This window comes from Lissotriton vulgaris, chromosome 7 (genome assembly GCF_964263255.1).
Source record: "Lissotriton vulgaris chromosome 7, aLisVul1.2, whole genome shotgun sequence".
NCBI classification, from domain to species: Eukaryota; Metazoa; Chordata; class Amphibia; order Caudata; family Salamandridae; genus Lissotriton; species Lissotriton vulgaris.
Window position 1 is genome coordinate 1100193036 of NC_141695.1, and position 26093 is coordinate 1100219128.

Here is a 26093-nt window from a genome sequence, read left to right on the forward strand (position 1 = left end):
CTTTATAGGTTTATGGAACTTTGAGGTGACTTGCAGTGCCCTTGTCATGTGTGAAAGGGGGGAGTTTTATTCCTTATAATACATGGTCACATCATAACTTTTCGCACAAACCACTTAAATCCTAGGGGGCAGATTTACAAGCCCCTTGCGACACATTTACGCCACCGTTGCGTCACTTGTGTGATGCAGCGGCTGCATAAACCAAGCGCCACGTTGTGAATTATTTAAACGTGACGCATCTTGGGGAAAAAGCAACATTTAATTTTTCTCTTTAAACAGCTGCATTAATTATGCTTCATGACATAACGTGCCATTCCACTTGGCTGCTGGCCCTGGCAGCAGGCCTTGTGTCATCAGAACTCAACTGTAATAAGCTATTACAGTTGGGATTTGACAGTATTTCTTTATAATAGTAACCTATTGCAAAAAAACGCAATTGCTTTTTTTAGGTCGAGCCTGGAATACGCATCCGAAGGATGCGGTCCAGGTGGAGAACTATAGCTAGCTGACTCGGGGGAATGAGGACAAGAAAGTGCCACGCGCTTCTCTCCGGCTGGATTTAGCTGCGTGCACGCGCACCCACATTCACGCATGCACACAGCCACACGCATACACAGCCACACGCATACACAGGCACACGCATACACAGGCACACGCATACACAGGCAAACACACACACACACACCACCCCGTCGCCGCCGCACCTACACACACACCCCCTCCCCGTAGCCGCCGCACCTACACACACACCCCCTCCCCCCCCACAGTCACACACACACACGCATACACACAGACTCCAAGACACATACACACACGCACGCTCACACACATACACAGCCCCCCGCCGCCGCACGCGCGCGCACACACACATTCCCCCCCTTCGCAGCTCAGTAACAAGGCGAAGCCCCACTCACCGGCTTCCTTGGTGCGGCGGCTCTCCTCTCATCGGCAGCTGCAGGGCCCGGCAGCAGGACTGTTCCTCCCTCCTTCGGCACCAGGGCGCAGGGTAGGCTCCTGGCTGCTCCGGTGCTCCAAACAGCCGCGGCTCTTCCGTGGGAGGCGGGGTAGGCTCCCGCCCTACTACTTCCTGTTTCCGGTTGTCCCGCCCGGCCTGCCTGACTTCCTGGTCGCAGGCCGGCGGCGATGTTCCGTTTGTACCGGGCTCTCAGGTTGGAACATTAGATGCTGGTATGTATATTTGATTAGAAGGTCATTCTGGACTGGTGTGTGTGTTTGTGTATGTATGAGGGGTGTATGAATGAACCACGCTGCCTCTCGCCCACGCACACACACCCCCTGGCGTCTGCTTGTCTGTTAGTTTCTTTCAGTGTGTTCAGTTCTTTATTTCTGTTTGTTGGTGAGTTAGCGCGTTCTGTTTCCCCAGTTGATATTACTTACTTCAGGTGTATCCGTGTGCTTGTTAGTGCAGGGGGTGTAATTGTGTTAGGTTATTGGTGTGCATATTAAGTAGAAGTGATTTGTGGGCCTGCGAGGTTTCTTAGAATATGGGTTTGCCTGAGGAAAAAGCAAGACGGTGGTATGTGTGTGGGGGCAGGGGGCAGGGGTCAGGGGGCCGGGGGGGGGGGGGGCAGTGGTAGAATAGCAGCCACGGGGGTCCCTGTACAACGCCCGCTTATTAATTTGACGGGCTGCATGAGCCCAGCCTGCAAAGATTCTGCTGCATTGGCAATAAAAAGGCATTTGCTTTCAACGACCCACTTCTGCCGCAGCCTGGCACCCAGGTTCACTGGCACTGTGTGACTGTGGCAAAATAAAATACAATTTAAAACATGAATCCATGGCGGACTGGGACTTGCTGGCACGTCACAAGCACCCAGTTGACCAGGCGGCCGCTGGTGGGGCCAACGCGGGCAAACAGGACCTTGATTCTAGAACGTTGTGGAAACTGACGGCGAAACTGACGAGAACCCCCATGAAAGGGCAGGAGTCGCACATTCCAGCGGCGTCTTCCCCTCCCCCACCCATTCCTGGGCAACGCGGGATGTCTTCTCGCCCTGGCTCCTGCTTTGAACAAATGTTCCTCCTTCTCCCAGGTGCATGCCTTTTTCACTAATGTAGTAACAACCCCCCAAAAATACGTTTGTAAATAATGAGGCGCAGATATAAGGGGCACGGGAACGAAAAGGTGGAATGCGTAGTAAATGGACTAAGATCATCGTTATTTATAGAGCCTCGCACGCTGTCTCAGGGGAGTTTCTGGGTGCTTTGCAGGAAGCGCCAAGATGACGTTTTTTTCATACCACGTCATAGCGTGATGTAGCAAGATATGTTCGGGTCTGCTGTGCCCTGTTCGGTTTTGCTGCGTCATGCCATGTCTACAATGTTGTATTTAAACTGCGTTGTGTTTGATTCTTCCTATATAAATTATCTTACATTTTCTAACGTTACATTTTGCTCTGTTAAATTGTTTGCGTGCTTTGATTTATTTCACATTTACAATGTGTTATTTCACATTTACAAATGTGTTATTTCATTCGTGGATTATTGAATTGTATCATGTTATGGTTACTCTATATTCTGATGTGATGCGTTCAATTACACTGTGTTGTGTCTGACTGTTACATGGTATTGTTTATTCTAATAATGTATGTTGTTAGATGATATGTGACGTCATCTCAATGGAATGATTGTCATATCAAATGCGATGATTTCCTTCTAGAGCCTGTGTTGGCAGATTATACTGCGTTATTAGATCGCGCTATGCTATAACATGTTATGCTATGTTTTGGAAAGTTATGTGACGTTATGCTACGTTATTTGGGTCAGAGGGAGGGGCAGCCAAGGTGAGACAATTAAAACAGCTAACCTGGGGCAGCATACAGCCATGAAGGGCTGCGAGGGAATACCAAAGTGCTCTGTGGAAATGCACCAAGAAATAGGCATAACCTCCTAATGAGCACGCTAAAGCTGCGTGGGGCCTGGGAGCACTGAAGTTAAAGCATCCTGAAGGTGCCCCTGCAAGGCATGTATATGAATTACCTGCAGTTTCCTGACAGCACCGTTCCCCATTTGTGTGTGTTAGTTATTGTCTGTATATGCTTTTATTATTAGTTTGAAATCCTTCACTCCTTCAAGGTGCTCATTTTTATACAAACAAAACTTCACTACTGCATAAAAAAAAAATCATTGCCATTTACAATACTAAAAGCTCAAACTTTTCTAATGCGAGACCTATTGCATTGCAAATGCTTGTTTAATAAACAGGGATTTCAGAATCCCATGTATTACAAATATATAATTTATGTACAATATTGTTTGGCATCATGGAGGCTTGATTACTGTCTTGTCCGGGGCTTCAAAAAAGATGACACTGACTGATCATAATGCTTCTGCCGCCATGGAGAAGACCGCCTGGGCTGTTTGCTGCACCCATTCTTTTCCAGTCTGGCCGAGGCAGCGGCAGGGGTGGGTCCGGAGGGTCCAGGAGGCAGAATCCGATGCCGCTGACGGGGGTGGGTTCCCTCTCAACCTCTTCGTCACCATAATAGAGTTGGGCAGCTTATGGATGCCACACTTGCATAACAGATGCAGACCACTGTATGAGTAGTATGAGAGTGAGCTTCAAATGATGTCCTCCCCTTTATTTAATGTCTCAGCCAAGCCAGGCCATCAGGGTGGGTGCAATGAACATCTTTACCCATGGGTGCCCAGTGTTGGCCTACACCAAGGCCCAAGGTGGCCCACAGGAAGCAGTGATATGGTCTGAAGGGGCATGAGCAATCCTACTTGCGTTTATTTATCGCTTCATCTGAGCCCAGCCTCCTTGTGCTTGTGACTGGGGACATCGCGCCACTCGTGGCTGGGTGCCCCACTACATCCCTCCTCATACTAAATCATAACTTAGGGCCTGATTCTGATGTCGGGCGGACCAGAGTCTGTCTGACATTGGTCAGGAACTGTAACCGAATGCCCTTCTGTCGTCGGTTACAGACTTGCAAGTAGAATGCGACCGAACCCTGTTCAGTCGCATGCCTATACCTTTCAATAAGAGCATGCATTCTGAACGGAATGCATGCTCTCATTGAAAGAGCAGTGGTGCAGTTCATCCCTGCACCCAATGGCAGCCACCTCAAGGTGCCTCAAACAGAGCAGCGCAGACAACCCATCAGTGATGCTGGAGAGGACCACCACACCTTCGACACCGACACCCTACAGCAGCTCATGGACATCCCAGGGAACCTACCACCAGAACCAGTGCAGCTAAGCTATATAGTGGAGAACCCAACCCCTGCACAGACCACACAGCAAGAAACACCCGCCAGCATGGCTGGCTCCCAACACTTCACTGAGCCACACATGGCATCCCAATGCCAGGTGTCGGAATGCCAAAAGGAGGTGGCCGAACAGGTGCAGATGGGGTCCGAACCCATGGAAGACGAACTAGATCACATACTTGGGTGTCTTCAGGGACCACCTACACCCCCACAACAGAGACCCACACTGTGACAGAGACAAATGCATTTGCAAATTTCCAGTATTGAATCACGCCCAGAGGCACGCAATTATCATACACACACGACAGCCCAGTCCACTCCTCTTACTTATTGAGTGGGTCCAACCCGCTGCCAGCAGTGACATGTTTGCATCCGCTGCACACAGCACAATATAATGTTGTAGGGCCCTGGGCACTCAGGCATACATTATGACCAAACGGACACACGCAGATAGTTTGCGCAACTGGCTACGGGCACGTGCGCCCGGCCCCTTTATTGGCAGGGCCACATGTACAGTGACGCCTGTGGTGAATGTGTGTGCGGTGAGTGTCCTTTGCTCACTTTGCCACTGGATTCAAACTAGCCTGGCTGATGGTGGCTGATTAGCCAGAAACTGGTCCCAGGATGCTTGTTTCCGGTCCAGGGAAGACATGGCTTGGCAGTTCGGTCTGGACTGTTCCCATAAGACACAGGGTCAGACTGATTTGCATATGGCCATGTCTGAACTGGGGTGGTGGAGTGAGCTAAAGAATGATGATGGATTCAACCCAGATCAGTTGACTGGAGGGTGAGTGCTTGCAATGTTAAACATGGGGTCCATCATCCGTTTGGTTTTGCTTTGTTCGCACTAAGTTGGCAGGATATGCCCAGACGTGGGTCCCTTGCTCACTTTGCCACTGGATTCAAGCAAGCCTGGCTGATGACGCCTGATTAGCCAGAAACCTGTCCCATGATGCTTGTTTCCGGTCCAGGGAAGTCATGGCTTGGCAGTTCGGGCTGGACTGTTCCCATGAGGCACAGGGTCAGGCTGATTTACATATGACGATGTCTGAACTGGGGTGGTGGAGTGAGCTAAAGAATAATGATGGATTAAAACCAGGTCAGTTGACTGGGGTGAGTGCTTGCAATGTTCAACACGGCGTCCATCATCCCCTTTGGTTTTGCTTTGTGGTGAGTATAAGCTAGCCCTCAAGGACTGGTTGGTGCTGGCAACAACTTGAACACTGAACACCATTACAACGGAAACTTAAAACATCAGCATAACAGAGACAACTGTGGAGCATCATGGAGGTAGCCGGAGCAAGTACAGAGGTCACCCAATATGCACACAGAAGTGTCCTTGAGTTGCAGTGCACTGAGGTTGGGGCACTAGATCTGAGCGCGCTCATGTGATGAAATTGTCTAGGATTGTGCCCTTTCGGGATATACCTGATGCAGCTGCAGTGGGGTGTGTTACACCTGCATCATCTTCCCCATCATCCTCCCAGGTCTCCCACACTGCCTGAGGTGAGATTGCTGCGTGAGCTCTCCATAGCACAGAACTCAGTCAGTAACCGCCCATGGGTTGTGGGTGCACTGAGTGGCACCCGGAGTGCTAAGCAGGGGATCAGGCAGATGAAGCCATCCACGGCAGGTGTGAGCAACTCCGTTAGTCTGCTAGTACAACTGTTTTGACACTGGCAGTTGCCGTTTGGAGGTGGTCCTGGTGGTGCTGGCGTGTGCCTCCTGCAGTGATGCAATGTCCAGGCTGGTCAGGACTCGATTTGATGTGTGAGCCCTGGTGGGCTGCAGTTGAAGCCGAAGGCAGTGGACAGCGCAGGGCCACAGACACATGGCGTCGATGACCTCAAGGCCATCGACCCAGAGGCCATCCAATATTCTATCGGACAAGGTCCCTGACTTGAGCTGCACAAAGTTAGTGGCCCCGGATGCACTGCGGCCGGCACAGGCGATGCCTTGAGATGCACTGAGGTAAGGCCATGCGGACTGAGCGCGTCTGCATCGATGTCCGAGGTGAATATGGCGGAGGGTTGCAGGGGACAGTGGAAGATGTCCTGCAGGGCATGATGCAGACGGCTGAAGCCATCCGGAAGTGGCAAATTGAGGAGTGGAATGCTACAGCCTGGTTATTACCAGGTATCAGTAACATGAGAATGAAGACAACCCCCCAGTCCATGGACTCAGACGCCACAAAAGGTCAACCAGAGAGTGTCCATGAATGTCGGGAAACACATTTAGTGGCACCGGGGTTGAGAGAGGATGCAGTCTGCGATGATGCCGGTACAATGATATGAACTCGGCCATTGCTAAATCAAGACTTAGTCCCAAATGTGTGACCTACTCGAGTGCAGTGTGGCCCGAACGCAGTAGTCCGAGTGGGCTCACAGACATGTGTGGTTGAAATGCTATACACAGACTTGGTGGCACCACATCGATGGGAGTATAGTGACTTAAACTCAGCCATAAACATCGTCCTCTGCCATAGTGTCATCAAGACTCAGTTCCAAATGTGTGACCTACTAGTCCGCTGTGTATGCCGATGGAGTACGTCAATGAGAAAGGAGTACTGCGGCCCAGTGTCGCGGGGGTTGTGATGGTCTGTGCAGGCTGCCAGTGTCGCAGGCCTCGGGCCTGGAGCTTGCACTGTCACGTGGTAGGCCCTCTTTGACACACGCCGGTGTCAGAAGGTGAGTAGTGAGGCCTGGGTGAGCAGGGGCAGGCAAGACGGGTTCGGGGCCCAGCGGCCCGGGGTGCAGCAGGCGCACAGGATCGCAGGCAACACCGGACTCGTGGCAGGTTGAGAGGCGCCACCCTGGCAGAGACATTGGGTATTCCGGAAGAGGACCACGCCAAGAGTAATGTGCCTTTTATTCACACCCTGCTCACGCTTGCGGGTGGGACGTAACAAGCTACATATATCCGCGAGCTTCCTCCTTGGCTGGGGTGAAATGGTTGCGTCCACTGTCCACTACACTCCATACACCAGCGGTGGATATGTGTGTGGTCTGCATACTGCGGTCTGACCTTCAAATCCACGTCACATGTGGCATTGTGTACCTTCTCATTCATGGGTCACTTGCCTCCTTCGCACATGCCTGGTCCCCACCTCTCTTCACAATCTGCTGTCGTGTGACTGAGGTGCCATGCATTGATGGCTTATGTGTATGGCTATCCTAGTTTCCCACAGTAAGTTGTGCTGTTGTTTCTGGTGGGTGGGCATGTTGTTTGGCATGTCGTATGTCAGTTTGTAACATGTGCATTCCCCATGTTGTGAGTTGCATGATAGTGGAGTTGAGGTGTGTAGTGTGTTCATTTGTCACTTGCCAACGAGCAGAGCATTTCCGTAGGTGCCATCCTGGAAGCGCTGGTCGATGATGGACTGTCGGAAGATGTAGGAATCCTGCACACTACCTGAGTGGTTGGCTTCGAAGTTGGTGGAGATTCCCCGGTGGTCCACTATTGCCTGCACATTGATGGAGTACTTGTGCTTTCTGTTGCGGTTATTGTGTGCAGTGTTGCCAGAGGGCATAAGTAGGACATGTGTGCAGTCAATTGCTCCCTCACACGTGTGGGACGCCAGTTATGGTGTAGATGCCTTGCTTGGTCTCCAGCTGTTCCTGCGCAGTGTGGGGTAAGTATAGATAGTGGGGCACCAAGCTGATGATGTCATCCACGACCGTTGTGAGGAACTTATATTGGGCTGGCTGTGAGACTCCTCTGACTCAGGCGGGTGTTGTTTGGAGGGTACCAGAGGCCCACACATGAAGCACGGCCAGCAGCTTTGTCTGAGGTGGGATGTTGGTTGTCCACTGTGTTGGTACTGCCAGCCTGTGGGTGATGGTGGTCAGGATATGGAGTATGGTTGTCCCTTTGAGCCTGTGGTGGGCAATGACATTCTCTGGTGTTGAGTCTGTGTGGTTGGTGCATTTTCTAAAGGTCGCTGTCTTTGTCTGCGCTGCCTTAGTGTTGGTCCGGGAGGGGTCCGGGGGGTGGGGTCCTGGGGGTGGTGGTAGTAGGTGTTGTGGCCCTCTTGGGTGTCCAGCCTGCATGGTCATGGCATATGTTGCCCTTGAGGTGTGGCTCTGGGCTGGGTTCCATTTTGTGGTGCAGGTTGTTGTTGACTTTACACCAGGTCAGAGCAGGTGTTTATTTCCTGCTGCTAACGAGCCTTATCGCCTGTTTTGGGTTCTTATCGCCAATCTGGCTGGTTGTTGAGAATGTTGCGGAGTGGTGTTATTGCAGCTTTTTGCACAGGAACGCCTACTCTGCATCTCATTATCGATAGTTGCCGGAGTCATCTGTGGCGATATTGTTTGCGGCTGCTATCCTAGGTAAACTGGTGATATGGGCTGTTATCACCAGCTTGTGAATGGGGGATATATTTATCGCCACTTTGGCTGCAATAAAGTGCTGATAACTCAGTGATAGATCCTTGAGAATATGCCCCTAAGCCTCCCCATGAAAGTTCCTTTTTATACCAAGCCTCTGAAGACCAGTAAGAACAGGGTGGGTGCATTGTAATGACTGTGATGAGGATGTAACAGATGAAGGATATTGAAGATTACCAGTAGGTAACTGGGGTATTATCCCTACATCCTCACCCCACTTACTATTTTTGAGGTATACCAAAGCTTTACTTACCTTCCTGATTTCATAATATAAAATAACAAAACTTAGGTTTAATGCGTTAAAAATCATTAACCTTTCATTTCTGATTAATCATTTCTCTACTTGACAACAAACAAACAAACTATTACCAAAACCAACACCTTAAAACTTATCAGAGTTTAACAAATGTATGTGAAGATGAGCAAGGGCCTGATTAGATCTTGGTGGGACTGGTCCTGCCATTGCTTTGTTGGCGGTCTTCCCACCCACCGTTTTGGTGGTCCACCCACCCAATTTAGCTGTAGGCTGGGCACTGGAATAAAGACCGCCGCGACCCTGCCAACTCCACTAGGATCTGTCTCCTGTGTTGACGGTGTCAGAGACTGAAGCGGCTGTTGGAAGGAGTCCCGCCGAGATTCCTGCTGTCCAGATTATGATGTGCCTTTCCGTCGAGGCAACTGTGGCGGTGAGACCTCCAAACTTGTGTTGGCGAAAAGTATGAAAAAGAGGTGAAAACTCCCCTTTTTTCAGGGTCCCACCACCGATTCTGTCTTCAACGGCATTGTCAAGATCCTTGTTGTGCTGCATCTACTTGACCACAATGCTTGGCCACTCCGTTGTTGCTGGAATCTAAGGTAGGCTTTTGTGGTGGGTGTGCATGCACAGTCAATGATATATGTAGGTTTGAGTGCCTCGCTATATGTACTACTATCATCTCCATAATAACCTTTTCTTGACTATTTCCTACTCTCTCCCTCTTGGCTCACCCCAAACCTCATCCTAAAAGCATTTCTAAATTCTTCCCTCATGTACTCCACCTTTGACTCATACCAAAGGTCTTCTACTACTATGATCTCCCTAATCTTTTTTCTAGAGACTCTTCCCTCCTCCATCTCTCCTTTTTGCTCATCCCAAACCTCATCTTACTACTATTATCTACCAAATAACACCTTTTAGGCTCTCCCCCTTCTATACCTCCATTATCCTATTTAATCCAACTAACAGACTCACATGTTCACAAATCAAATGAACTCATATTTCCCTACACTAATCCAACACTAATACTTTTGAGTTCCGGACTAGCGTGCTACTCGCAGAAAAGCACTTGGACGCCTCGTCAGGGGTAATAAGTGCTAGATAAATACAATTACAATACAGCAAGATCCTTAAGCCTGCCAGCTTTCAGATACAATTCTGGGGGCATACAGGGGCGGAGTCTGTGGAGGGGACACGTACATAAACCATTGCTTTTATGAAGCATGAGGGGGCCGGGGTCATAGAGAGGGGGCAGGGCTTTGTACTGAGAACTAGCCCCTGTACCTTTACCACTCCAAAACAAAAGCTTCATAGGCTGCTCCTAATGTCTTGGGGAGTTTGCAAAACCCCCCATGAACATCAGCAGTGTCCAGTTTCCAAATTATAAGCTGGAAACCCACACGGCCTAAGGGTTTCGAGCTCATCTTATCTTCGTGTGATATTGGCTTCTTGCCAAGAGACTTAGGGCCAGATGTAGGTAATTCCGATTTACAGACTCTTAAATACCGAATCATACTGAATCGGTATTTAAGAGTCAGTAAATCGGAAGGGGGCAGATGTAGGTAATTCTAATTTGAGAATTACCGAATCTGTATGATTTGGTATTTACCAATTCGGTAAATACCGAATGCGTATCACCCATTGATTCCTATGGACCTTCAAGCCCATAGGAATCAATGGGAAATACCGATTCGGTATTTACCAAATAGGTATATACCGAATCCTGCAAGGGTGCAGGGGGTGTCACTTTGACACTCTCTAGCACCCCGAAGAACAGGCCTGTGTGCCATGTGGCACACAAACATGCCCTAAGGGCATGTCTGTGTGTCACATGGCACAGGTGTACATGCACAGATGTGCATGTACACCTGAATTCGGTATTTTACCACCCAATTGGATTGGGTGGTAAAATACCGAATTCTGAAGGCCTGTAGCACTGTAAACGGTACTACCTACATCTGGAATTTACCGAATAGGTCAAATTACCGATTCGGTATTTTACAGAATCGGTAAATTTACCGATTCGGTAAATTTACCGAATCTGTAAAATGAAGGGCCCTACATCTTAAAATCCAATTACCGGTCAGTAACGGCCGAATTCGGCCGTTACCGACCGGTAATTGGCGACCTACATCTGGCCCCATGTGAGCAAAGCTGATATAATATGGTGTGTGTGTTTGCACGTCTACTAGGTCCCATTACAAAATGCCTCGAAGATGGTCCATATTCTCTCCTCTCAAGAAGTACTGGTAAGTTCTGGAGAAGTGGACACCATGGGAGCACACGCAGGTACCGGAAGTCGCCTGAGAAATGGGGAGTTAGAAGGGGTATCGGAAATACCCAACCAATTCTGGCTGTTATTTCCCATTTCCCTCAGTGATTTTAGTTCTTCATTTCACATTTTCAGTAGGTAAAGTGAGGTGGAGAAACACTCTTGAGTCACTTGCAATGAGAGTCGTTGAAAGGAAACACCTACTACAGTTGGTAGCCAGCCACACAAACAGATATGACCAGTGGCCAAGCTTGACGAAACTTCATAAAAAGCTTTTAGATAGATAGAAATAAATTAATCACACAATGTGGCCCCGACCAACTTAGAAACAGTAGAATGATAGGCATCAAATGCATTATGCCAAAAGTATATGGAATCACCAATCACAGAAGCAAACATCACACGACCTTCCTCTGGTTACAGTTGGCACCATCAATAATGTTAGAAGAGGGCAGTTTGCTATCATTGTCAGGTCAAATGTGCCAACAAGGGATTTTATTTAGAAAATATGATTTCTAATTAGTTGCATTCAAAATAAAATTTAAGGGAGTTCAGTTAAAACAAATCTTGAACCAACCTTTGAATTAAATTACGTATGCAATAAATGCGCAGAGAAACAAAAACAACATAACAAACACGGGAATGTCTTATATTCAATATATACATTTATTTTCACATATAAATCACATTGAGAAGGGTACAATTAGAACAGGAATTAATTCAATGCAAAGAAATGAAAAAGGTATATTACATCTTAACCTATAGTTCATGAATAAAAACATCCATTCCCATATATGAAAATACTCATACCAGTATAGGGTGTCAGGGCACTTTACATCAAACACAATACACAAAGACAATAAACATTTGTGTGCAAATCAGTGTATGGGAAATGTCAAATAAGAAAAGGTGTAGGAGTCACATGTCAACAGTACTGGTAGGCAGTATAGTTTAAGAGTGCTTGGTCCGGAGAAGCACAAACTCAAAGTGCAAGTTACAAAAATATCTCTGTGACAATCTATGGTACGCGTATTTTGCAGCAGGCGTGTTAACCCTCTGTGCTACAGCTCACCTGTCTCCAGTAGCTCCATTAATCACCAGAGTTATCTTGACATGTTTATTGTTGTCGGAAAATTGCTGGAGGCTAGGAATGCTGCAGCAGGTGCTTTTAAATCCATTATATATTTAACAACATGGCGCCTCCCGCAGTCTATGCCTGGTGCTATGGCACCGGTTGCGACGCCCTAGAGCCGGCCCTGATTTTGCGGCACAAGGCAAATAGGACAACACCTTTGCATATAAGATTGAAATTGCACAGTGTGAGGTTGGGCAGGGCATGTTATTCTGTACTTCGGATAAAGAAGTTCCAATAGCCAAAATGGCTGCTCCTGAGTATCTCAAGGCATATCTGTGAAAGAGATAAAAGGAAGCTAATTTGTTCTACAAACAGATCTACCATTTTCAATATCCACTATCATGGACAGGAAAAGAACAATACAAGCACTGCTCTGAGATTCCTGTTAACAGCCCGCCCTGTGCAGGAGGACAATCCACACGAGTTGACTGCTCCAACTATTCTGAACATCTGCCCAGCAGCCAGTCAGAGTGGTCTACATGTAGAGGCGAATTATGAATTGACAAATGGAAGCCAATCACGATTTCAGAAGCAAGTTGATTGATAGCCCTTCAACCAGTCAGAATTGGACCTTCTGCTTTTACCATCCAGCATTGAGTCAGTTCCAGATTGTGAAGCACTTGGCAATTTTTGGAGGTTTAGGAGGTACAGGGAAAGGTAGCTCGTTAAGCAAAGTTTGAATTCCCTAAGACCACTGGCATGTTGACAAAAGCAGATTAAACCTGTTCCGCATTTCATTAATAAATATCACCCAACACCCATCTTGGCATGGGTGATTGCTTCAGAAGAAGCTGAATTTCAATCTACTGCTCGCTCAAGAGCTTTTACCTAAACATCAAGGCTGGGTAGCAGCTGTCTAGTAGTGTTCAAAGTCTTGTGGGAATAGCTGTGGGTATACAAAAAGTGTGCCCCTCTTGTGTCAGTGTTCTGCTCCACTCGGACTATTATGCAAAGCTTAGCTGCTTCCAACTTTAGTCCTTACTTCGTTAAATGTGTTTTACGAAAAAGGACTCAGCAGACTCACACATGTTAACACTCTCAATTCAGATAACGACTGGCGTGGAGAAAAAAATGCCTTCATATTATCTTTTTTCCCAATTAAAACTTTTCCCCACTTCAATGCAAGTTAGCGGGTAAATTAAGTTCCCCTGATATATTTTTTTTAACCTCCCTTTTATTTCACTCAACACGTTGACATGCGTTCTTGAGATAATGGATACACACTCTCACTCTAAAGCAGAGCTTTCCAAACTTTTCATGTTGGAGACACACCTTTTTTGGTAATCTTCTTTTAGGGACACAGTAATGCGTGCGCGCAGCCCGCGAGCCCGAACCACCTAAGGGGAGTTATCCTGCTAATTAGGGAGTTCTCAGTACTTATTATATTTCACTTGTTCTTGATTATCCCTGTATCGTACTCCACATCTAGACATATTATACTCATGTCCCCAAAATGAAAGGATCGATAGATGTAGAAAATCAGACATTTTGCTTTCAAAACTAATTAAATCTGAAATTATGGATCAGGAATTATGAGGGTTGCAGACATGACCCGACTTGAAAGACTTGCAGACAACTCTCTAAGGTCGCAGAACGGACTCCACCAGCTACATCTCCCTATTTCCATACAGGGCAGGCAGCGTAGAAAGAGGAAAAAAGAAGGAGAAATAAACATATTTCTCCTGGTAACAACTCCACTGGGAGGTGCAGCATTTTGACAAATTCCCAGGTCCACCACTAAAGGTAAATCTGGAAATGCGCCAAAATCCATGGGTGGATGCGCAGGAACACCCACACATACAGGGTAACGCAAAGCACCGACCTGCGCTGGCTTGGGTTACTCCACAATTCCAAAGCCACACAGGGCCATGCAAGTTGGACTTGTGTTGTTTGGTAAATGTCATTTTAGGTATTGCGTCGCCCTTGTGCTACCTTGCGTGACGCAAGGGCGATGCAAAACCATCATAAATATGGGTTGAAGTTTTTTAACATGGGACTTTGAATTCTAGAATTTCTAGTTTCTATTGTTCTATTAGCGCTCTGAGGCTCCAAAGCTATGATCTGCAGCGCTTTACAAAAGCCTCAAAGTAAATGCATTGCAGTGGCAAGGGCTTGAAAATACCAGCATGCAAAGTGCTCTTGGTAACTAAGCCAGATATGCCTGGAAGATGCCACACATGACATTGGCCAATTAGCAGCTAAATACCCCTGGGGGCTGGGGGGGCATTTTGCATTAAATGCTGAAACGCATCTATTGTTATTAATATAGCGCCTTTCACATCCCTTTCCAGGCCTAAAGCTGAGAGTGGGTAAGTAGAGGGCGAAGGTCGGCCTCCCTGTAAACTGCTATCTTGATTTCAGTTTCCAAGACGGCCCTGGGCCCCTTGGGGTCCGCCGCCCCCTCGCTTAACGTGACAATGGGATATCTTTAGCAGTGGGCCGTCCTTTTGTGAGGTAAAAAGCCCCCCCCTGAGGGTTCATGAGGTAGAAAACACCACTGGTCTTTCAAGGCATGTACCCCCACCCCCAGCACAGCCAGGCCTTATGTCCTGTGTAGAGCTATCGCAGCACACAGGGAGGGGGTTGCCTTTGATGTCTGTATGCCCCTCTTCACACACTGAATCTTGCCCCCCACTAATGGCCGGTGTTCCGAGACTTCCTGAACCACACACTGCCCAAATGGCCCCTGTAATGACTGCCTCCGGCCAGCGGCGATCACTCCATGAACTTGGTCATATGTTTAGACAACAGAATGAGAAGAGGAAAAAAGAGACGATGGGAGAGAGCGAGCGGGTGAAGCAAAAGAGGAGAAAAGTAGAGGGGGATGCCAACAGTGTTTTAACAATTTCGGAAATTTCCCTTACTGAGCGCCTGGGATGGGGTGCAGAGGCAGTTCCTCGTCACTGTGTCGCAAAATAAACAAGGCGGCACGCTCACCTTTCACTTCTTCTTCCTCCTCCGGCTACTCAGCTGTACTGCGTCTGCGTCACTGAACACTTTCGGCCCAAGAGAGCATTTGCGCGACACACCCACAAATGGAAGGCGACACACTACTGTGTCACGACGCACAGTTTGGAAAGCACTGCTCTAAAGGGATCAGGTCCTTTTAGAGGGTTGTCCTTCTCGCTAAGGATCTACAAGTGTTACAGGGAGGAGGTAAATATGTTTTTGCATAATAGAAGGAACAAGGACTGTGCATCAGAATTTGAAAACGTGATACAAATACCTTGATTAGAATGCTGTGAAATGAACCATCTATAGGCATTTGCATGCCTCCCAACTCTTTCAGTTACTAATCTAGGTTTCAGGGCCTGGTGACTCCACTGAAGTTTGAGATAAAGTGTTTTTTTCTGATCAGCATCATCTGTACCGAGACTCCATTGTTTTTTCATTGCCATCTTGTGTCAAACACTTCCACACAACCCACCTGGTCATTTCTGCTGATGCCTGAAGAAAATCTAAACTGACACAACAAAAACCATCTTGCAGCCTGGATTTCTGACAAGGAACTGTTGCACACCCAACCCCCCTGTTCTTTGCAGTGCAACAGAAAGCCATGAGACACCCACGCCCTGTGTAAACAAGCTTGTTTTCCATCTCCTGCTCGCAGCCTGGTAAACATCCTTGACACCGTGATCAGGTTATCTAGACAATGGTCTGACTGTTGGACTCTAATCAGAGTGAATAAACAATGACTTGAAAGACCAGGCTTTGATCAGGCAATTGAACAATGACCTGAAAGAAAGAGCCCTTGATCAAAGCCGAGTGGACAATGATCTGTGTACCAAGCCTTGACCAGGTCACCAACTACAAACATCGTCTGGATCTGGTTATCAACTGTAAACACTGCCCTGATTAAACAATGGTCTGACAGCCAAAAGACTGGGATGAAAAATGTATAAAAGGCTTGTAAGCTACAGAGTGAAGTAGCAGCCTCCTGGGTTTTGTCTCTGACTAGCTTGGGACTCTGTTCCATAGCCCGGCCTATTGAAATTAATCTAGGTTCCTCCTGCAGACGAAGGCTCCTGTGTCTCCTTTTACTAAGTATGGAAGGTATGGAAGATTTGGGCAGTTCCCCCACCGCCGAGACACAGTAAGTGGGTTATCCCGGTTCTTCAAGCTCATAGTAGACATTTGAACCGGTACATGCATAAGCAGCTAATCCAGTCCAGCTTTTTATTTTGCCTTTGGGAACTTGTAGTCCAAATGTTTTAATTGCATACATACCGAAGACCTGATTCAGGTAGGATACTCCTGATATCAGCTTTCTGCCACTAATGTTGCCTCCACCTCAATGCAAGTCAGTGGTGAAAATAAATTCCCCCTAGTTTTTGGAAATGTCCCACTTTTCTGTTACCAAATGTTGAAATGTATGAAATGGGATAACCTGGACTACAGGTCCTGGAATGTACAGAAAAGAAACAGGACTGCATGAGCTAGTCACACACGACCCTTAAACAATATGGTAATTGGTTTTTTTACCAATGCAGTACTTAGTATTGTGTTTTAACTCCAATGAATTCTGCCTTTCACATTGTCACAACTAGAGCTGCCACTTGACCGGTTTTGTACCGACAGCACCTACATTTTACTATCCGACCGGTATAAAAATAAGCAAACTCACCTAAAACCGGTATTTTTTGTCCTGGTCTGCATATACTTGAAGCAGAACATATACATACAAAGTACTTGCAAATGTGCTCTAGAACTGTGCTAACGATCCCTGGCTAACATTAAGGTAAAAAAAACACTGAAAAGTCATGTCACAAATGAATACATACAATTTTATTTCAATTCGTATTTATCATGCCGGAACCTCTGCACTCTTAAAACAACAACAAATGGCTGGTATGTTTTTCCTGGAAAGGTGGCAAACCTAGTCACATAGGGGCAGATTTAGAAGAAGCTGACCAGGGTGTCCAACCATCTGTAAATTTCACGGGCTGCCCGTAATTTGGGTCTCTTGTCCATTGTCCGTAAGGGGTTTCTTCCACTGACGCCTTTTGTCCGTAACTTCAGACATTGGCATGAGGTGCCCCCTGCAAGCAGCCTGTAACAAGGGGCCAGCTCACGCTCCTGCTGTGACCTGTGACCTGCAGCAGTCCCTCCATGACCTGGCACAGACTGCTATCAGGCCCATTATCATTCTGTATGTTGGACTAATTATCACAGAATGATAATGGGCCGCTCTGCCCAGTGACAGCATTTCGGATCAGGTGTCTTTTTTTCAGTGGGGGAGAGGGGGCATGTAAGATTTGAGAAGCCTTCAGCTTTGATCTTTTTCTTTTATTTTTTTTAATATGCAAACGCAGGTGTGTTTCACTTGCATACACAACAGAGGCAGTGAGTGCAAGGTTCTAGCAACCTAAAATAAACTTATTTTGACTTGTCCTTGTGTTGGTTGTCGATTTACTTATGCACTATTGCGCAACTTCCTCTGATGTGTATGCAAAACGTACCATTTGTCCCGAATTTGTGTCCTGAATTCTGACCTTTTGTCCTGAATTTTTGTCCTAAATTTTGACCCTTTGTCCTGAATTGTTGTGCTCACTGCCCTGAATTTGCACCCATGCCAGTTGGTCACCCTAAAGCTGACGCATCTATAGATATGCATCAGTTTCCCTGAGCAAGTCTGCTATACGCTTGCACCACCATGGATGCGCTATATTTGCAATGTGGCGCACCATGGCGCAAGGATTGACGGATGTGTCAGAAATTCTGACACATCTGTTGGTCCAAAAGTCACACATTGCTGGAGTCGTGTCGCAAGCATGACGCAACTCCAGCAATGCATGTTGAGGTCCATATTTATTGTACTGTGTCACTCCGTGCGCTTGCTTCAAGCAGGCGTAAGGTTTTGACGCAGTGGCGCCCTAGAAGTGGCACAGTGAAACCTTGTAGATTTTGCTGCGTCACTTTCACAAGGCTTTCCTGCGTGGGAACGCCCACCCTGAATACATTAGACCTGACGCAGGTATAACGTGACACAGGGCTTTACAACGTGGCACATATCTCAAGATGCGTCACGTTGTAAATTGGCCGCATTGTTTACGCCACCGCTGCGTCACAAAAGTGATGCAACGGCAGTGCAAAAGTGTCACAAGGGGCTTGTAAAGGGGCCCCTTGATCTTTAAAATTAAAAGTGAAAAACTATTTTCATTTTGGTCTTAATTTTAAATAACTGTATGTGATGTATGTCGACTTATTTCATTGTGTAATGCTTTCAAAAACTCGTAAATCAGAGGACTTGCCTTCTATATGAATTGACAGCTTTCTAGCAAAGTTTTGAATCCGTTCTTGAGCGTTTTAACTGCAGGCAACGATACACGTTGCGAACACTAGCAGGTGAAATCTGGTCACGTGTTTTATTTTCAACACTGCCCTCGAAGCTCTCAGCCGCTTCCTGAGTGGAAATCACGTGATCTTCTGCACAGCGCTTAGCAGGCCCCGGGAGGTTACGTCATCCCTGCGGCTTGTAGAATACCGATCTTTGCCAACAGTTGTTTGAATATTATTGCTATATTTCCGTATCTCTGAATCTCTTCACTGTGAGCAAATGACGTTTTTTTTCTCCAGGAATCAACAACACCGAGTTGGTGCCTCTATTCAAAGCAGGGTTTAATAGTAGCTTTAATTCCCGACAAAGCTAATGGATTCCACGAATGCTATTGAAGGAAGGTGCACCTGGGCCGGTTATTTACTTGACAAACGTCACGTGACAACTAACCACCTGAACTTCAGTCAGGCAGAGTGCCTTCATCCGTATGATTCGCTTTTTTTATCGGAAAAATAAGAGTTTGGTTTGAGGTTACCTTTTGCAGGCCTGCCAACTCACGATTGTGGCTCCCCTCGCACAGTCACTAGGTGTGGTGCTGAAATCACAGCATGTGGGGGGGGGTACCAAGCTGGAAAATGCTGCATAAAGTGACTTTTCTGCTTGTCTTCGGAGGCTGTAAGCAGCGTATGTCCAGGGGTGTGCAAACACCCAGGACATCAGTGGCGGCCTCAGCAACCTTTTGCTTTTTTGAGGTTTTACTTGGAGGGGATGGGGTAATTGGTGGGGGTTAGAGTGCCTCTTAGGCAGCCCCCTACGCACAAAGTCCCACCCCTTCCATGTCCGCTCCCCGTCCTCACATGGTGAAATGCACATATGTTGGTGTGTCTGCTTCTGTCAGGGTGAGACAGATGCGATTGACTTACTATTTCCTTTGTTTAGAGGGGAACACCTCCCAGAATAGGGTCTTTGATGGGTTCATCTGAGAAATTGTTTATAAAGCCTTTTTCGGACCAGTGAACACTGTTGTTCAGGTGAGGGGTGCCAGTTGCTTAAGACTCAAACAAACGTAGCGGAGTTTAGAGTGCTTTCTGATGGCAGGAACGTTGGCGCATAACAAGAATTCCAGCTCACAAACCTCACTTACAGTGTGTTGCGACAGAAAAGTCCTCCAAATGGTAATGGAACTAAGTACCCCAAATGTATTTATGTCTAGATCCCTAATGCTGAATAGGCAAACACAGATCATACGTGTGCGCCATGACATACCCCTGTCTCACGTATTGCAGACTTGTGGACCCAGAGGGTACCCAAAGCTATACCCCCATAGTGATGTACGTCTGCTGCCTTCACCAGGAGTTAAGCAGCACGAGAACGGCAGGGCAGCATCCGGGCCGGACTGGCCATAGCAGGCACCAGGCATTTCCCAGGTAGGCCACCAGGGAGGGGGCCTGATTTTGGACCCCTGGGTGGCCGGTTTTGTTACCGGGGGCAAGCACTGGGCAGCATACTGTGTAGTGATCAGTAGGAGTGAGCAGGTCCTCTTTAACCTGTGTCACTGCTGTGTTGCCTACAGGCTCACGCATTCAAAGTTCTGCTGCTGTGTGCTTAACTCTCCCCCTCACCTACATTGGGTTGATGTGCAGAACTGGGCAGGCAATGGGTGATGTATCTGCACTGGGTTCATGTGTGCCTGGGCGGGGTACAATACAGTGTTAATGCAGTACAGTGGAGTGTGTGCAGGTTGAATGCAGGTACTGGATGTATGCGTGCTTGTGCATGGTACAATACATGAAGGGTATAGCGCTGTGCAGTGCATGCATGTTAAATGCATGTACTGAACGTATGTGTGCCTGTCAGTGGTACAGTACATGAAGGATACAGTGCTGTGCAGTGTGTGTATGTTAAGTGCATGTGCTGGGTATATGTGTGCATGTTAATGGTATAATACATGTCAGACTCTTGGTTCTATTTTGGGAGGCCCAGGGCTGAATGGCGAAACATGAGGAGAGGTTATAGAGCAATCCTCTCAGACAGATTTTGTGTATTGCTGTATTCTTATAAGTTGGGTGCGAGACACTGGAGAGGGGAGAGCCAGGGAGAGAGGAGTTAGAGTTCTGTCTTGGCTCTAAGAGGCGAGGCATGAACTGAGCCATGGGAACGTTTGGCATGGCAATTGAGCAGCAAATATCATGTAAAAATATGATAAAGTGTCTTCACGGTCAAAAGTTTCTTTGACTAGCATTTCATATTACAGAGCAAATGATATCACTGCATTGAGAGACATTTATTTGAAGTGATAATTTTTAAGCATGAACTTAGAGCATTCATGTCCACCAGCCCCCACTCTAATACAATACCATTAGTGAACTAAAAGGCAAGTCAGTTCTCTTGTGCGCCCTATATGAGGCTATATTCTTATTTTATACAAAACATCATAGTTCATTAAGTCAAACAGAGACATTTTTGTACAGCAAACATTTTCCGATATTTCATGGTTTTCTCAAATGCAATCATGAAAACAACGAGAGACACAATAAAATAAAATAATTGCCTAGGATCACACAATTTGGACAAGTGGCCAGTCGGGACTTATGCCAGGTTTCCTGGTCTCCCATTGTGTAGTTCAGTGTAACTAGATATGTATACCTTTTTAGCTCCAGTTTGACACGAGAGTTTAGTACTTTGTCTTTCATTCTTGGTGCATTAGGTTACAGCGTGTGCAGCAGGCGACAGCCACAAAACAGTTCAGCTAGTTTTTGGCTCAAGGGTTGAAGAGGCCCTCAAGCTGAACCAGAGCCTAGCATCTGGCTCGAGCCTTCAGTGGTTCATCCACCGCTACAGTTTACTCTGGGTATTCGTGCCTAAAATAAGCTTAGATGCTATTGCCAGTTTTATATCTGTTTTGTATTTGAGGATATTTTACCTTTCACAGCTGATGATCACAATGTAACTGTGCTGTGTGAGAGGAACGTACACAGCTGCCGAATGTTGCACATTGTGTCTGTATAGGCCTAGACTGCTGCTGCATAAGCTGTCCATGACTGTGTATGTGAGGGAAGATTGCGCTGCTTCTGACCAGATTGGTCTGCGTTCTATGGGTGTGAGGAAAGCCTGTACTTCTGCCTGGTGCTGTCCCTGTTTTGTGTGTGGAAATCTTCTTATGTGTGTAACTCAAGCTTGCACTCATACACCCAGTAATGTTCCTTACACTTGTGCCAAACTTGAAATGCTTCTCATTTGTTGTATTTGAGGGAAGCGTTAAATGGTGCCGCCCAGTGCCACACATGTTGCAGTCAATGTATTGGAAATGTACTTAAATCAGACGAACAAACAATAAAGCAGTGGGACACAGTCCTGCATCCACGATGCTGCACATACAATCAAAACATACAATTACAGTGGTATTTCAGGCAATTAGAGGTCGTGAGCAAGGAGAGTGTTTAGCGTACACTTGCTTCACATATGCGGGAAACATAACATTTTTGCACATAATAGTACACTTATTGTTTAACCCACATATTGTGTTGACGGCGTTTCGATCCAATTGTATTAATGGATCATCATCAGGACTTTTCAATGTCAGCCTGAATGTAGACAAATTTCTCACACACCAAGTGATAGTCCTTCACTGTCTTAACGGTCGGCATGCTACTACACACTACTGGCTTGCCACTTAAATTACTTTGGCATGTAATGCTCACAACCGCGCCGAAGATGTGTGACACTGGTTCTGAGACACTGTCACTTGAACGATTTGAAGCACCTTAAGCTGGCATGAGGTTACCTTGAAACTGTTGAGTATTACAGCTGGTTAAATATATTGTTACTTGTTCCCTTCCTCCCTGTCAATACAGGCTGTCTACATTCAGGCTGACATTGAAAAGTCCTGATGATGATCCATTAATACAATTGGATCGAAACGCCGTCGACACAATATGTGGGTTAAACAATAAGTGTACTGTAATGTGAAATTTCTTTATTTTTCCCGCATATGTGAAGCAAGTGTACGCTAAACACTCTCCTTGCTCACGACCTCTAATTGCCTGAAATACCACTGTAATTGTATGTTTTGAATGTATGTGCAGCATCGTGGATGCAGGACTGTGTCCCACTGCTTTATTGTTTGTTCGTCTGATTTAAGTACATTTCCAATACATTGAATTAAATTCTAAGTCCGGCTGGACTTTCTTCCTGTTATAGAGTTTTCATTGTGGCCTATAATTATTACAAATTCATATTCTCTGTTGTCAAGGACCAATTGTTCATAGGTTAATTGATACCCCAGGTCCTTGGTTACCTAGTGGGTTCCCTTGTTTTTTATAAAAACACATGTTGCAGTGGCCTTGCAATACCACTCTTGTTCCATGTCTTTGAAGCAAGCTTGCCCTCAGTCCAAGTACCACACGTGTTTCATGTTACAGAAAGAAGCTTGCACTGGTCCCGCAGTGCCACACTTGCTCCAGATCTTTCACTAAATCTTGTACTAGCTCTGCAGTACCACATTAGTTCTATGTCTTTGAAGAAAGCTTGCAATGACTGGCCCCTCAGAGGCATACTTGTTAAATGTATTTGAAGGAAGCTTGCACTGGCTCTTCCTGCAGTTCCACACTTATTCAGTGTCTGTAATGGAAATTTGCAATGGTCCTGCAGTATCACACTTGTTCCATTCTTTCAGGTATTATTATGATGTTCTTGACTGGAGCTGTCTTATGCATATGAGCAAAGTGCCCCTCGTCTTCAGCTCCCTGTGCTCTATTACTGTGTGTTTTAGGTCTGTTTTATCTGCTTCATCATCCTCATGAATCCTACTGAATAATACATAACCTTGCTTAGAGAAAATAGGATTTAGGTAAGCCCACTTCAGTTATTCATCAGACAGTGTATAATTCCTATATTATTTCAGCCCTTCAGAAATGCATAACTACAATTGAGCAGCACATCAGCCATTGGATTTGTTGCCCAAGTTTGGCTCTGCTTAGTAGACAATTGCTGGTCTTTAGTATGTCAGGTAATCTAAGTGATAATATTTGGCCTGCTTACTCTGTCTTACTCTGTATCCAGAGAAATCCAACCTCAGGAGATGTTTCTTTTACTTCGCCTCCCTCAACAGCTCACCTGCAAATGCAGCCTAGTGATGAGTAACGAGAGTACCAGCAGCGCCGCTGCCATTGCTACTGGACCACAACTTTCAAATGCAGAGCGCTAGGCATCACTGCTGCACCCTTAAAATTCAAGCCACCATCTTGAAACACTAATCTGCATACTTTGTCATTTATTACTTTTCCAGGATGTCAGACCAGTGCAAAACTTTACTTTTTAATATTTTATTGAACTAGATGCCTCCCACATTTAGTTATGATATTTTCTTCTTTCTTTTCTTGTTCTTTCTTTCTTTTAGCCTAAGCTTGTACTACAAAGAAAACCACCATCTGTTATCTAGAAGGCGAGTGGGACCTTTTAATGCCAAGACTCTTCCCTGGAAAATTCCACAGAAATCTAATTAACATAGTCAGCAGTGTAGGTTACTTCAAGAGCTTTGAATTAATTTCACTGGTAGACAGATGCACCAGTATGTCAAAGTGTGACTCCTTTGCCTACATCTTCCAAACTCCGTTCCTTCCTAGTGAGCAGTGTACACGTATATGAGCAGTGTGCTTGTGTGATTGCAGGGTAGCCAGCATATTTTTTGTGTACATTGTGAAGGGATGTTCCTGTGTGAATGCAGGAGTTGTACTTTTTTTGTGTGCACACTGATAAGTGGTCTATATTTCGAAAGTTGTGAGTGCTGAGTGAGGCATGTGCCTGAGTAAGTGACGTTTGAGGGCGTTATGCCTATGTGAGGGCAGCAGTGTGTGTCAGACCCCTGTCTTTGTGCGAAAGTACTTTACAAGGGCCAAATCTATTAGTTTTGATAATGCTTTTAGGGATTATGGATTTGACTTGAAGAAATGCAGTGCAGGGAGTGGAAATACAATAGTGTGTGCATGAGAATGGTAGTGAATATTGATATGAGAGATGCAGATTCTATCAAAGGAGGCTGAGAGTGTCGGGTATTGCTCACAGACTGAAATGCCACCATAGTGCGGGCTCAGTTACTTTGCTTACTCCTGGACCCAAGGCAACCTAGCTATGGCACTGTCATGCCTCCTGCCTAAATGCAGAATATCACTGGAAAAGTGGCGTCCAAACAACAAATCCCGTAATAAAAATAAATTCAACCACTATAATGAGACGAGGGATTGGACAAAAAGTCAAAATTTGATTGAAAAACAATAAATAGCACAATAGGCATCCTCAATGCGGACATGGCAGCCAAGTACATTAGAATGTTGTTTGCACTTGAAACTCACTGCCCGCACAAGGAGGCTGGCCACAAAATAAAAGGAGGAGTTTTTGAGTTTTGAATGAGATACACACCAAAAGCAAATCTAGATTGCAGAAACCAGAACCATGCAACATCACCCAGCTAGTGCTGAGCAACCATATTAACTAGTGGTACGGATCTACTGGCTTTTTGAATATCCTATGGGCAGAAACATGTTGATGGCTTGTGAATGATACCTCCTTTTTATGCACTTACATAATTTTCTAGCCCGACACAGTCTTTTCAATGCGTAAAAGACACATATTTAAATATGTTTCAAAGTTAGGAACGCCCAGTAAGCTGTAAGAGAAGTTGGGTTCTTTTTGTGGTACCACATGCTATAATGGATAGTATCAATAAACAGTTAACTTCCGCAGGTGCCACTTTCTTTTATACTTGTGTTGATTTTCACTTCAATCTCATAAAAGAACCACTAGAGGGAGAAAGAAAATAAACAAATACAGAACCACTAGAAATGCAACACAATAAAAAGAACCGGATGAATGTGATTCTGAAACAAGAGTCATTTCCCCTGAAAAAAGCGGCTGACAGAATGAGTCACAATGCTGTAATGCGCCTCAAACAAAAATAGTTTTAGGGAAAAAATACTACATTATTTTGAAATAACTTTGCACCATATGGATTACACAGCATTATGTGACTCCACCCATTGAAGGGAAATATATTGGGAGCAATGATATTTTCTTATTGATGCTCCGGCTGGCTAGTGCTTCACCTCAAGATGGCTGCTGTTAAGGACCCTCTGGAACCCATCAATGCCATCCACCAATGTGTTTTTTACACTGAATAGATCAATTACTGCCCAGTCATCATCTGACTTTGACTCCTCTCCCGGGGAGTCACTCACCTCTGCTGGACAATGCAGTCCTCAAGGGTGTTGTTTCAGTGCCCCTCCTTATGTTGCCAGCCGTACTGTTTGTGGTGCCTGCGTGTTACAGAAGGATCACTCTATGCAGGAGATGCCAAAAAGATCAACACGTAGAAGTGAGCTCAACGAAGCGAGGCAGCCGTCAAAAGAACATGAACCCCAGATTCAAAACCTGCAGATATTTCATTAAAGACTCACTCCCAGCTTTCCTGTAGCCTACAACACCCTTTCAGATCACAAGTCAAAACATTCCCCGTTATGCTTAAATTCCACTAAT